The sequence below is a fragment of the Macaca nemestrina genome, chromosome Y, assembly GCF_043159975.1.
Source record: "Macaca nemestrina isolate mMacNem1 chromosome Y, mMacNem.hap1, whole genome shotgun sequence".
Taxonomy (NCBI): domain Eukaryota; kingdom Metazoa; phylum Chordata; class Mammalia; order Primates; family Cercopithecidae; genus Macaca; species Macaca nemestrina.
In genome coordinates this window covers 1,585,048-1,596,304 of record NC_092146.1, presented here as the reverse complement: position 1 = coordinate 1,596,304, position 11,257 = coordinate 1,585,048, and the positions used below count along the sequence as shown (strand labels likewise).

General features: G+C 42.2%; 1 long non-coding RNA gene across 2 annotated transcripts; it reads left to right on the top strand.

Moving 5' to 3' along the window:
• The first annotated feature begins 3,897 nt into the window (after positions 1-3,897).
• Positions 3,898-9,469, top strand: LOC139360924 (uncharacterized). Of its 2 annotated transcripts, XR_011618509.1 has the most exons (4): positions 3,898-5,587; positions 6,218-6,278; positions 7,235-7,378; positions 8,928-9,469. It is a non-coding gene; the product is annotated as an uncharacterized lncRNA (long non-coding RNA). The 2 variants fall into 2 exon arrangements; XR_011618508.1 differs by having other exon boundaries at positions 3,898-6,278.
• Positions 9,470-11,257: the final 1,788 nt, after the last annotated feature.

Here is an 11,257-nt window from a genome sequence, read left to right as displayed (position 1 = left end):
AGTGAGCCAAGATTGCGCCACTGCACTCCAGCTGGGGTGACAGAGCAAAATTCCATCTCAAAACAACAACAATAAAACAGATGACTGGATAAGGAAAATGTGGGTTATACACAAGGAGGCCAACTCTTCAGCTGTAAGAGTGAAGGAAGTCCTGTTGGCTGCTGCAACACGGATGGAATCGGAGGCCATTACGTCAAGTGAAATCAGCCAGGCACACAAAAACCGATATCGCACGCCGTCACTCCTAGCTAAGAGCTGGACAATTTAAACACAGGGAAGCAGAGGGGGAAAGGTAGATAACAGAACCTGGGAAGGGTGAGAGAGAGGGAGGGAGGAGGACGCAGAGAGGTGGGTTAAAGGGTGCACACATACATTAAGATGCAAGGAATGGCGAGGTGCGGTGGCTCACACCTGTAATCCCAGCACTTTCGGAGGCCGAGGCGGGCGGATCAGGAGGTCAACAGCTCGAGACCATCCTGGTCAACATGGTGAAACCCCATCTCTACTAAAAATATAAAAATTAGCCTGGTATGGTGGTGGACACCTGCAGTCCCAGCTACTCGGGAGGCTGAGGCAGGAGAATCTCTTGAACCTGAGAGGCGGAGGTTGCAGTGAGCCAAGATTGCGGTCCTGCACTCCAGCCTGGGCGACAGAGCGAGACTCTTGTCTCAAAAAAAAAAAAAAAAAAAAAAAGGACACAAGGAGTACATTTGGAGTTCCATAAGAGAATAAGGTGTATAGACTTAACACAAAAATACTGTATTCAGGTGATAGACACCCTAAATATCTAGATCACCACACATTTTATACATGTAATAGAATTTCTCATAGAACCCCTAAATTTGTACAAAACAAGAAAACACAAAAAAGTTAAAAAAATCTACTTTCAACAGTTTTGAAATGCACAGTACTTTAATATTAATCAACAAAAATAAAAATAAAATCTATGCTGAATAATTTTGAAATGCACGGTACTTTATTATTAACAAAAATAAAAATAAAATCAACTCTGAACAATTTTGAAAGGCACAGTGTTTTAACAAAAATAAAAATAAAATCTTCTCTGAACAATTTTGAAATACCCCGTACTTCATTATTATTAAAAAAAAACCTACTCTGAACAATTTTGAAATGAACAGTATTTTATTATCAACAAAAATAAATCTAAAATAAAACCTATAGTGAACAATTTTGAAATGCACAGTACTTTATTATTAAATATATATTTATATAACCTACTGTGAATTTTTTTCTTTTTTTGAGATGGAGTCTCACTGTGTCACCCAGGCTGGAGTGCAGTGGCACTATCTCGGCTCACTACAACCTCCGCCTCCCGGGCTCAAGCAATTCTCCTGCCTCTGCCTCCCGAGTAGGTGGGATTACAGGCACCCACTACCACACCTGGCTAATTTTTGTATATTTAGTAAAGACGGGGTTTCACCATGTTGCCCAGGCTGGTCTCGAACTCCTGACCTCAGGCGATCCACCCAACTTGGCCTCCCAAAGTGCTGGGATTACAGGCGTGAGCCATACTCTGAACAATTTTGAAATGCACAGTGATTTATTGTTAATTAACCAAAATAAAAATGAAACCGATACTGAACAATTTTGAAATGCACAGTACTTTAGTAATAAAAAAATATTATTTACTAACAAAATATTATTGTTATTATTAACTAACAAAATATAAAATCTACCCTGAACTATTTTGAAATGCACAGTACTTTAGTAATAAAAAAAATATATAAAACCTACTGTGAACAATTTTTTTCTTTTTTTTTTTTTTGAGACACAGTGTCACTATGTGCCCAGGCTGGAGTGCAGTGGCACAGTTTGGGCTCACTGCAACCTCCTTCTCTTGGGCTCAAGCGAGTCTCGTGCCTTAGCCTCCCGAGTACATGGGATTACAGGTGTGCAGCACAACGCCCGGCTAATTTTTGTATTTTTAGTAGAGACGAGGTTTCACCATATTGGCCAGGCTGGTCTTGAACTCCTGACCTCAGGTGATCCAAAGTGCTGGGATTACCGGCATGAGCCAGTGCGCCCGGCCCTACACTGAACAATTTTGAAATGCACCGTTTTATCATTAATTAACACAAATTAAAATAAAACCTACTCTGAACAATTCTGAAATGCACAGTGCTTTATCATTAATTAACAAAAATTAAAATAAAACCTACTCTGAACAATTTTGAAATGCACGGTACTTTATTATAAATGAACAAAATAAAAATAACCTGTAATGAACAATGTCGAAATGCACAGTGATTTATTATTAATGAACGAAAACAAAACCTACTGTGAACAAGTTTGAAGTGCAGTGTTTTATTATTAATTAACAAAAATAAAACTGACTCTGAACAAGTCTGCAATGCACAGTGCTTTATTATTAATTATGTCACCGTGCTAGGCAGTAGCTGTGCAGAGCTTATTCCTCCTGTCTAAACCAAACTCTACATTACCTGATTATTTGTACTTTTATGAGCAACAAAAATAAAAATGAAACCTACTCTGAACTAGGTTGAAATGCACAGTACTTCATTAATTTATTAAATCATATCTGTTAGCCTATATTAACAAAAAAACCTACTCTGAACAATTTTGAAATGCATAATGCTTTATTATAAACTAACAAAAATAAAAATAACCTACTCTGAAGAATTTTGAAATGCAGTGTTTTATCATTCTCAAAATTAAACCTACTCTGAACAGTTTTGAAATGCACAGTGCTTTATTATTAATTAACAAAAATAAAACCTACTCTGAACAGTTTTGAAATGTACTGTTTTATTATTAATTAACAAAAATAAAACCTACTCTGAACGGTTTTGAAATGCCCAGTGTTTTATTATTAATTATGTCACCGTGCTGGGCATAGCTGTGCAGAGCTTATTCTTCCTGTCTAAACCAAAACTCTGTATGATCTGACTAACATCTCCCGCCGTGACCTCCCCAGTCTCTGCTACCCACCCTTCTACTCTTGCTTCTGTGAGTTTGACTTTTTTAGATTCCACGTAGCAGTGAGACCATGTGCTCTTCATCCTTCTCTCTTTCTTGTTTGTTTTTGTTTGTTTGTTTTGTTTTTGTTTTTTTTTAAGATGGGGTCTTGCTCTGTCACCCAGGAGGTGGCACGATCTCGGCTCACTGCAACCTCCGCCTCCTAGGTTCAAGCGATTCTCCTGCCTCAGCCTCCCGAAGAACTGGGATTACAGCCCCGCGCCACCATTCCCAGCTCTTTTTTTGTATTTTCAGTAGAGATGGCGTTTCAGCATATTGCCCAGGCTGGTCTCCAACTCCTGACCTCAAAGGATCCACCCACCTTGGCCTCCCAACGTCCTGGGATGACAGGCGTGAGCCACCGCACCTGCCTCTGTCTTTCTTAATTTCACAGAAGAGGATTGATTTGGCCCGAGTGCAAGAGTTAGGTCTCAGCTGTGGTCTGGACCCGTGCATGAGAACCTCAGTTCCAACTCTGGACCGTGCGAGGGTCCCAGACTCACAGGTGTACTGAATCCAGGTCCAAGCGTCATCATCTCACCTGTGCACTTGGATCCACATAGGAGAGGCACAATTCCAACCGTGGACTGAGTCTGCCTGTGAGACTCAGAACCTCACCCGTGGGCTGTGTCTAGGGTGGGGGTCACAATCCTGTCGGCTGAGTGTACCCACGAGACTCACCATCTTACCTCTGTGCTGGGTCCTGTTAGTGATACAGGAGAGAGAAAGAAATCATTTAGGTGTGGCTGGGTACGGTGGCTCATGCCTGTCATCCCAGCACTTTGGGAAGAAGCCAAAGCAGGCGGATCACCTGAGGTCGGGAGTTCGAGACCAACCTGACCAACATGGTGAAACCCCGTCTCTCCTAAAAATACAAAAATTAGCCGGGCGTGGTGGCAGGTGCCTGTCGTCCCAGCTACTTGGGAGGCTGAGGCAGGAGAATCGCTTGAACCCGGGAGGCAGAGGTTGTAGTGAGCTGAGATCGCACCACTGCACTCCAGCCTGGGCGACAGAGCGAGGCTCCATCTCAAAAACATAAATGGATAAATACATAAATAAATAGAAAAAAAAGAAATTGTTTAGGTGGAGAGTTAGGGTGAAAGGACCCCCAGAGAAAACTTTCCTTCTAAGAAAAAGCAGCTCGCGGCCACGGTGGCTCACGTCCGCCAGAGAGGCACGCGGTACATCAGCCGGGCAGGCATGCGATGTAAAAGTATTGTTATACCTTTGCAGTCTTGTATCTGCAAAGACCCTGTTTGCACGTACCCCATTCTGACATTTCTGTGCATGTGAATTTAGCGGAAGGGGGCACTTCTGTTTTCCCCTTTCATTCTCCCAATGCCTGCTGAGGAGAAAATAGAGTTCGAGAGCGGTCCACAAGAAGAAATAACAGGGAATACGTGTTCTCGTTTCTCCTCACTGCACGCAGAGAAATCCGTTCTGCATTTCCCCTCAGGATGATCGGAGGGCCCCTCACATTCTCTTTTGTGCACCTGTGAGTCAGAATTCGCGGTTCTCGCTGCACCACGGCCCGAACACTTGGGAAGTTGCTCTCTGGCTTTGCCGCCACAATAAGACCTGGAAGATGGTAGTGACCTTCGCAGTGATTCAGAATAAAAAAAATAAAGTCAGCCTTGTCCATATTTCACTGTCTCATGGTTTCTTGCATATAAACAGGATCCTAAAGCTTTTATTTTAAGTTCAGGAGGATATATACAGGTTTGTTATAGGGGTCAACTTTTGTCTTGGGGGGTTGTGGTTTGAACCCAAAAACACCTGAGACAGGCCTCAGTTAATTTAGAAAGTTTCTTTTGCCAAAGTTGAGGATGTGAAGATGGGTACCCATGACACAGGCTCAGAAAGTCCTCAGGTCATGCGTCCAAGGTGGTCAGACGACAGCTTGGTTTTATACCTTTTTTTTTTTTTTGAGACAGTTTCACTGTGTCCCCCAGCCTGGAGTGCAATGGCACGATCTCGGCTCTCTGCAACCTCCACCTCCCAGGTTCAAGCGATTCTCCTGCCTCAGCCTCCTGAGTAACTGGAATTACAGGCGCCCGCCGCCGTGTCCGGCTAATTTTGTATTTTTAGTAGAGACGGGGTTTCACCATGTTGGCCAGACTGGTCTCAAACTCCCGATCTCAGATGATCCGCCCGCCTCGGCCTCCTCCCTAAGTCCTGGGACTACAGGCGTGAGCCACCACGCCCGGCCTTACACATTGTAGAGAGATGTGAGACATCAATATATGGAAGAAGTGCGTTGGTTCTGTTAGGAATGCTTGTTTCTCCGTGCTGTAAAGAAATAGCCCTTGAACATAAATTTCATTTCCTCAGCCAGGCCGTTTTTTTACTTTCTGCAGAAACGGTACACTTGCCAGCAGTTTGGCCACGACAGTACCCAGCACAAAGGCGACAGGGTCATTTATAACCTGACGCGTCCACCCAACGCTGTGTCCGGTTTCCATGGGCTGGAACGGGGGCCCTCACATTCCGTATTTGTCCCGACTGGCCAGCAACTTAGAACTTTTTTAAAAGAGGCAAAGGCAGAGGAGAACAAAGGAAGGAGGGAGTCACTTGTGGAATGCTGAGAAAGGTAAAAACACCTGCAAAGAAGGAAGAGGAACAGGCTCTGACCTCATGCTTGCTTGGACCAGGATAAGCATCCCAGGGCGGATATTTAGGCTACACTGTGGGAGCTCGGAACACAAAGAACATGGATTTCTTTATTACGGCTAGCAGAGATTTCAGAACGTTAGCACAGGTCTTTGAATACATTTTACTTCTAAGAGAAGTTCGTATTTATTCCTAATTAGACGGGGCGGAAAGTCTTTGAAGAGGAACCTCTACTCTCCTGTTTACCGTTGGGTCTGGAAAGGCGGGACAACCTGAAGCAAAGGCAGGAAGACTGGAAGTGGGGAGGGAGCCTCAGGTCACAGAAGGTGCGACACAAATGGTGACATTTTTCTGAGTTTCCGAGGAGCCTTTCCAAAGGAGGCGATCCGATATGCATCTATCTCACCCAGCAGAGGGAGGACTTGAATACAATGGGAGGCAGGTTTGCCCTGAGCAGTTTCCAGCTTAATTTTCCTTAGTGATTTTGGGGGTCCAGGATATTTTGCCTTCACTGTTGAATTAACTGTTTTATCAGCCCAGTATTAAGCCCAGTACCTAAAAGATATTTTTTCCTGATTTTCTTCTTCCCCTACCTTCCACCCTCTGCTAGGGCCCACTGTGTGCTGCTTCTCTCCGTGTGTCCATCTGTTCTCATCACTGACGTCCCACTTGTAAGTGAGAACATGTGCTATTTGGTTTTCTGTTCCCACGTTTGTTTGCTGAGGATAATGGCCTCCAGTTCCATCCACATTCCTGCAAAGGACATGATTTTATTCCTTTTTTATGGCTGCATAGTATTCCATGGTGTATATATACTACACTTGCCTTATCCAGTCTACAACGGATGGACATTTAGGTTAATTCTATGTCTTGGCCATTGTGAGCAGTGCTGCAGTGAACATATGTGTGCATGTATCTCTGTTTTTTTTTTGTTGTTGTTCTTTGAGACACTGTCTTGCTCTGTTACCCAGGCTGGAGTGCAAAGGCACAATCTCGGCTCCCTGCAACTTCCGCCTCCCAAGTTCAAGCAATTCTCCTGCCTCAGCCTCCCAGGTAGCTGGGATTACAGGTGCCCATCACCATGCCTGGCTAATTTTTTGTATCCTCATTAAATCCAGTTTTTAATTAAATGCAGCTATTTTCCTGCTGATAATTCATTCTTTCATTTATCTATGCATATATATACATACACACACACACACACACACACATATATATATATTTTTTAATTTATGAATTTGCCCAGGCCAGGCACAGTGACTCATGCCTGTAATCCCAGCATATTCGGAGGCTGAGGTAGGAGGATTGCTTGAGGCCAGGAACTCAAGGATAGCCTGGGCTACAGAGGGAGACCTCGTCTCTCCAAATAATAATAATAAAAAAAATTAGCTGGGCATGGTGGTGTGTGCCTGCAGTGTCAGCCCTCAAAAGGCTGAGCCTGGAAGATTGCTTGAGTCCAGGAGGTCAAGGCTGCAGTAAGCTGTGATCACACCCATGTATTGCAGCCTGGGTGCCAGAGCTAGACCCTGTATCTAAGAAAATATACACATATACACACATATATATACACACACACATGTACCTACTCTTACTTACATTTCTTTGTGTATCATTGGCTTATTTTGAGGTTTAAAACCAGAATCAAAGAAAATTGATTGGAGGACACCTGACTGAAGCAAAATTCATCTCTCCCACCAAAAGGAAGGATTTGCCAGCCGGTGTTCGCATCTGAAAATCAGCAGTAATAATCCTGCTAAGCACATCGAAACAGGTCAGCCTGGCTCTACAGGTCAAAATCATAAAAGGTCAAAGCATTTCTTAAAGCGTTAAGACCCACTCAGTACCCTAAGCACGCTTTTTGGGAGGTGCAATATACAATTCCAGATCTTTATGCTGCTTTTTTTTTTTTCTTTCTTTTTTGAGACGGAGTCTCACTCTGTCGCCCAGGCTGGAGTGCAGTGGCGCGATCTCGGCTCACTGCAAGCTCCGCCTCCTGGGTTCACGCCGTTCTCCTGCCTCAGCCTCCCGAGTAGCTGGGATGACAGGTGCCTGCCACCACGCCTAGCTAACTTTTTGTATTTTTAGTAGAGACGGGGTTTCACTGTGTTAGCCAGGATGGTCTCGATCTCCTGACCTTGTGATCCGCCCGCTTCGGCCTCCCAAAGTGCTGGGATGACAAGTGTGAGCCACCACGCCCAGCCTATGCTGCTGTTTTAAAAAAGAATGACCTGCCAGGTGAGGTGGCTCACGCATGTCATCCCAGCACTTTGGGAGGCTGAGGTGAATGGATCACCTGAGATCAGGAGCTCCAGACCAGACTGGTCAACATGGTGAAGTACAGTCTTTACTACAAATACAAAAATTAGGCCTGCGAACCACCGCGCCCGGCCTTGGTATTTTGTTATGGTAGACTTAGCATGTGCACACAGAACTTAACAACTTATTTTGATATCAAGTACGATCGACTCTGCTCAACAGAATTTCAGCCACCTGGCCAGCAGGTGCCACGTCCAACATGCCTGCCATGGAAACCTGTCCCAGTCAAGCAGTACCTATGGATGCGTGTAGCAGATACAATAAAGTTAGCTCCAGGAAGTAATTGTCTCACCCACCCCATAGACTGCACACATCATACAGGACTGGAGAAAATAACTCAGGCTTGGGTTGCTCAAGCCTGTAATCCCAGCACTTTGGGAGGCCGAGACGGGCGGATCACGAGGTCAGGAGATCGAGACCATCCTGGCTACCACGGTGAAACCCTGTCTCTACTAAAAATGCAAACAATTAGCCGGGTGTGGTGGCAGGTGCCTGTAGTCCCAGCTACTCGGGAGGCTGAGGCAGGAGAATGGCATGAACCCGGGAGGCCGAGGTTGTAGTAAGTCGAGATCGAGTCACTGCACTCCAGGCTGGGCAACAGAGCGAGACTCCATCTCAAAAAAAAAAAAAGAAAAAAAGAAAAAAGAAAATCACTGAGGCTTAAGCCCCATTAAGATTGCCTGTCTCTGTCTCAGAACAAGAATGTACCACAGTAGCAGAGTATCGGGAACATTTTATGACATGTAATGACTACACAGCAAGTATAGATACTCGGGGAAAGCCTCGGTGGTCTCCTGAGTTGGGTCTCGGTGGTTGACTGTCTGAGTGTCAGCTCTGGCACTTTAGACACAGGAGGTTTACAGAAAGAATGCGGGTGGCGATTTGAATTCTTTATTTTTTTGTCTTGTTCACTTCGTTCTACAGAGAAATTTATTTATTTATATATTTATTTATTGTTTTTGCTTCATATCTGTGTCTTTATTTGTTCTTAAACATAATTTCAGTCCGTGTGATGCTCTGAATAGATTCTGACAAACTTAACTGGGGCAGGCAACTGGGGAAGGTCGTCGGTGACTCACACGCTAACGATGGAAGGTGGCTGGTCCTTTCAGCTTCATCCCTCCATCCACGGCGTGTTCAAGATCCCAGGAGCTCCAGCTCTCACGCCTCCCTTTCAGAACAAAAGGGTCCTGCCCAGGGAGATACAGCGTCTCGGCCCCCACAACACGAAGCAGCTGAGCTGGGAACTCAGGAGGAAACATGCGTTGTGGGTACCTGGGTGAGTTCACCGGGGCTACCACAACCCAGTAACACCGACAGGGTGACGTGAACCAGAGCAATGCACTCTCTCACCATGCTGGGAGCCAGAAGGTGGTTTGACATTCCTGCCTCTCTGACAATGCGGGGAGCCAGGGGTCCCAGATCAAGGTGCTGGCACGCTTCATTCCTTCTGAGGGCTTTACAGTATGACAACTTTTACTTGCTATTCATTTGTTACTTTTTGTGTTTAGACATCTTTATGCCTTTGTAAATACTTTCGTTTGTTTAGTTTACATGTATTTCATATATTTATAATGCTTTTATTTCTTCATTTTGTTTATATATTTTTATAGATTTATATGAGTTAGCTTATATGTATTTTTATATATTTATAATTATTTTTACTTATTTAGTTTATATATTTTTATAGATTTATATTAGTTAGCTTATATGTAGTTTTATGTATTTATAATTATTTTTACTTATTTATTTAGTTCATATATGTTTACAGATTTATAACTATTTTTATCAATTTATTTATTTAGTTCATATATGTTTACAGATTTATAACTATTTTTATTTACCAAGCTTATAAAAATGTATATATAGTTTTAATTATTTTTATTTAGTTGATATATTTTATAGATTTATAAATATTTTATTTTGTTTATATAAATTGTTATATACTTATAATTATTTTGTTTATATAAATTGTTAAATACTTATAATTATTTTTATTTATTTAGTTTCTATATTTTTCATCTTTATTTTCATGTATATTTTTATATCTATTTTTATTTAGTTTCTATATTTCAATATATTTGTAATTATTTTTATTTATTTTATGTGTATTTTATATATCGATTATTTCTTAGTTTATATTTTCTATATATTTATTTTAATTTATATATTTATAATTATTTATTTATGTTTTCATATATTATTCATTGTATTTGTTTATTTTGTTTATGCATATTTGCATATTTATAATTGTTTTTATTTATTTTGTTGATATCTTTTTATATATTCACAAGTATTTTTATTTAGCCATTTAGTTTATATGATTTTATATATTGAGAGTTATTTTTATGTAGTTATTTCATTTATCTATTGAAGCTAACTTGGGAGAAGCGGGAATTCCTACAGAGGAGAATGAGATGGAAGCGATAATCACAGAAATGGCAGGAGATAACAGCTGTCAGTCAAATACATTTTCTGAAAAATGGCTACCTGCTGGGTTCTCACTGGAAATTTAAAAGAGAATCAGTTGTAGACAAATTCTGGGAGAATGTCAAACAAGGAAAAATAAAGAACATGCTGAGACTAAAAAAAAAAGGTAGAACCTATACCGTTTTCACTTCATTTCAGCCACAAGAAATGACATAGTAATATTGAGTAGTCAATATACTGATAGAAAAAAAAAATCCTTCTCAAGAATTCTCCGAGATCACGGTAGAATTATATATATATATTTCAAAATTTTGCGAAAATAATTTTAAATATAGTTTATTCCATTAACTGCATTTCACTTGGTAATTGTGACATGCTACAAACCCAAGGTGTACACAGGAAACTACTTTCTCTTTTTTTTTTGTGAGACGGAGTTTCGCTCTTGTTACCCAGGCTGGAATGCAATGGCACGACCTTGGCTCACCGCAATCTTCACCCCCCGGCTTCAAGCAATTCTCCTGCCTCAGCCTCCCGAGTAGCTGGGATTACAGGCATGCACCACCACGCCCGGCTAATTTTTGTATTTTTAGTAGAGACGAGGTTTCATCACGTTGGCCAGGCTGGTCTCGAACTCCCGACCTCAGGTGATCCGCCCGCCTCATCCTCCCCAAGTGCTGGGATGACAGGCGTGAGCCACGGTGCCTGGCCAGGAAACTACTTTCTAAGTAAGCGAACGAATTGCAAGTGGAACGGTCTAATCCTCTAAATCAAACCGTTTTTGTCATGGGTGATATCTGCCTTGGGAGTCGTTAGGAAAGTGTAAAGAGGGCTGATTCTCAGCATGCACTTCAAAACGCCTCAAAAACCGAAAGCCAAACAGATTATGATGGTTAAAAGTCTTGCA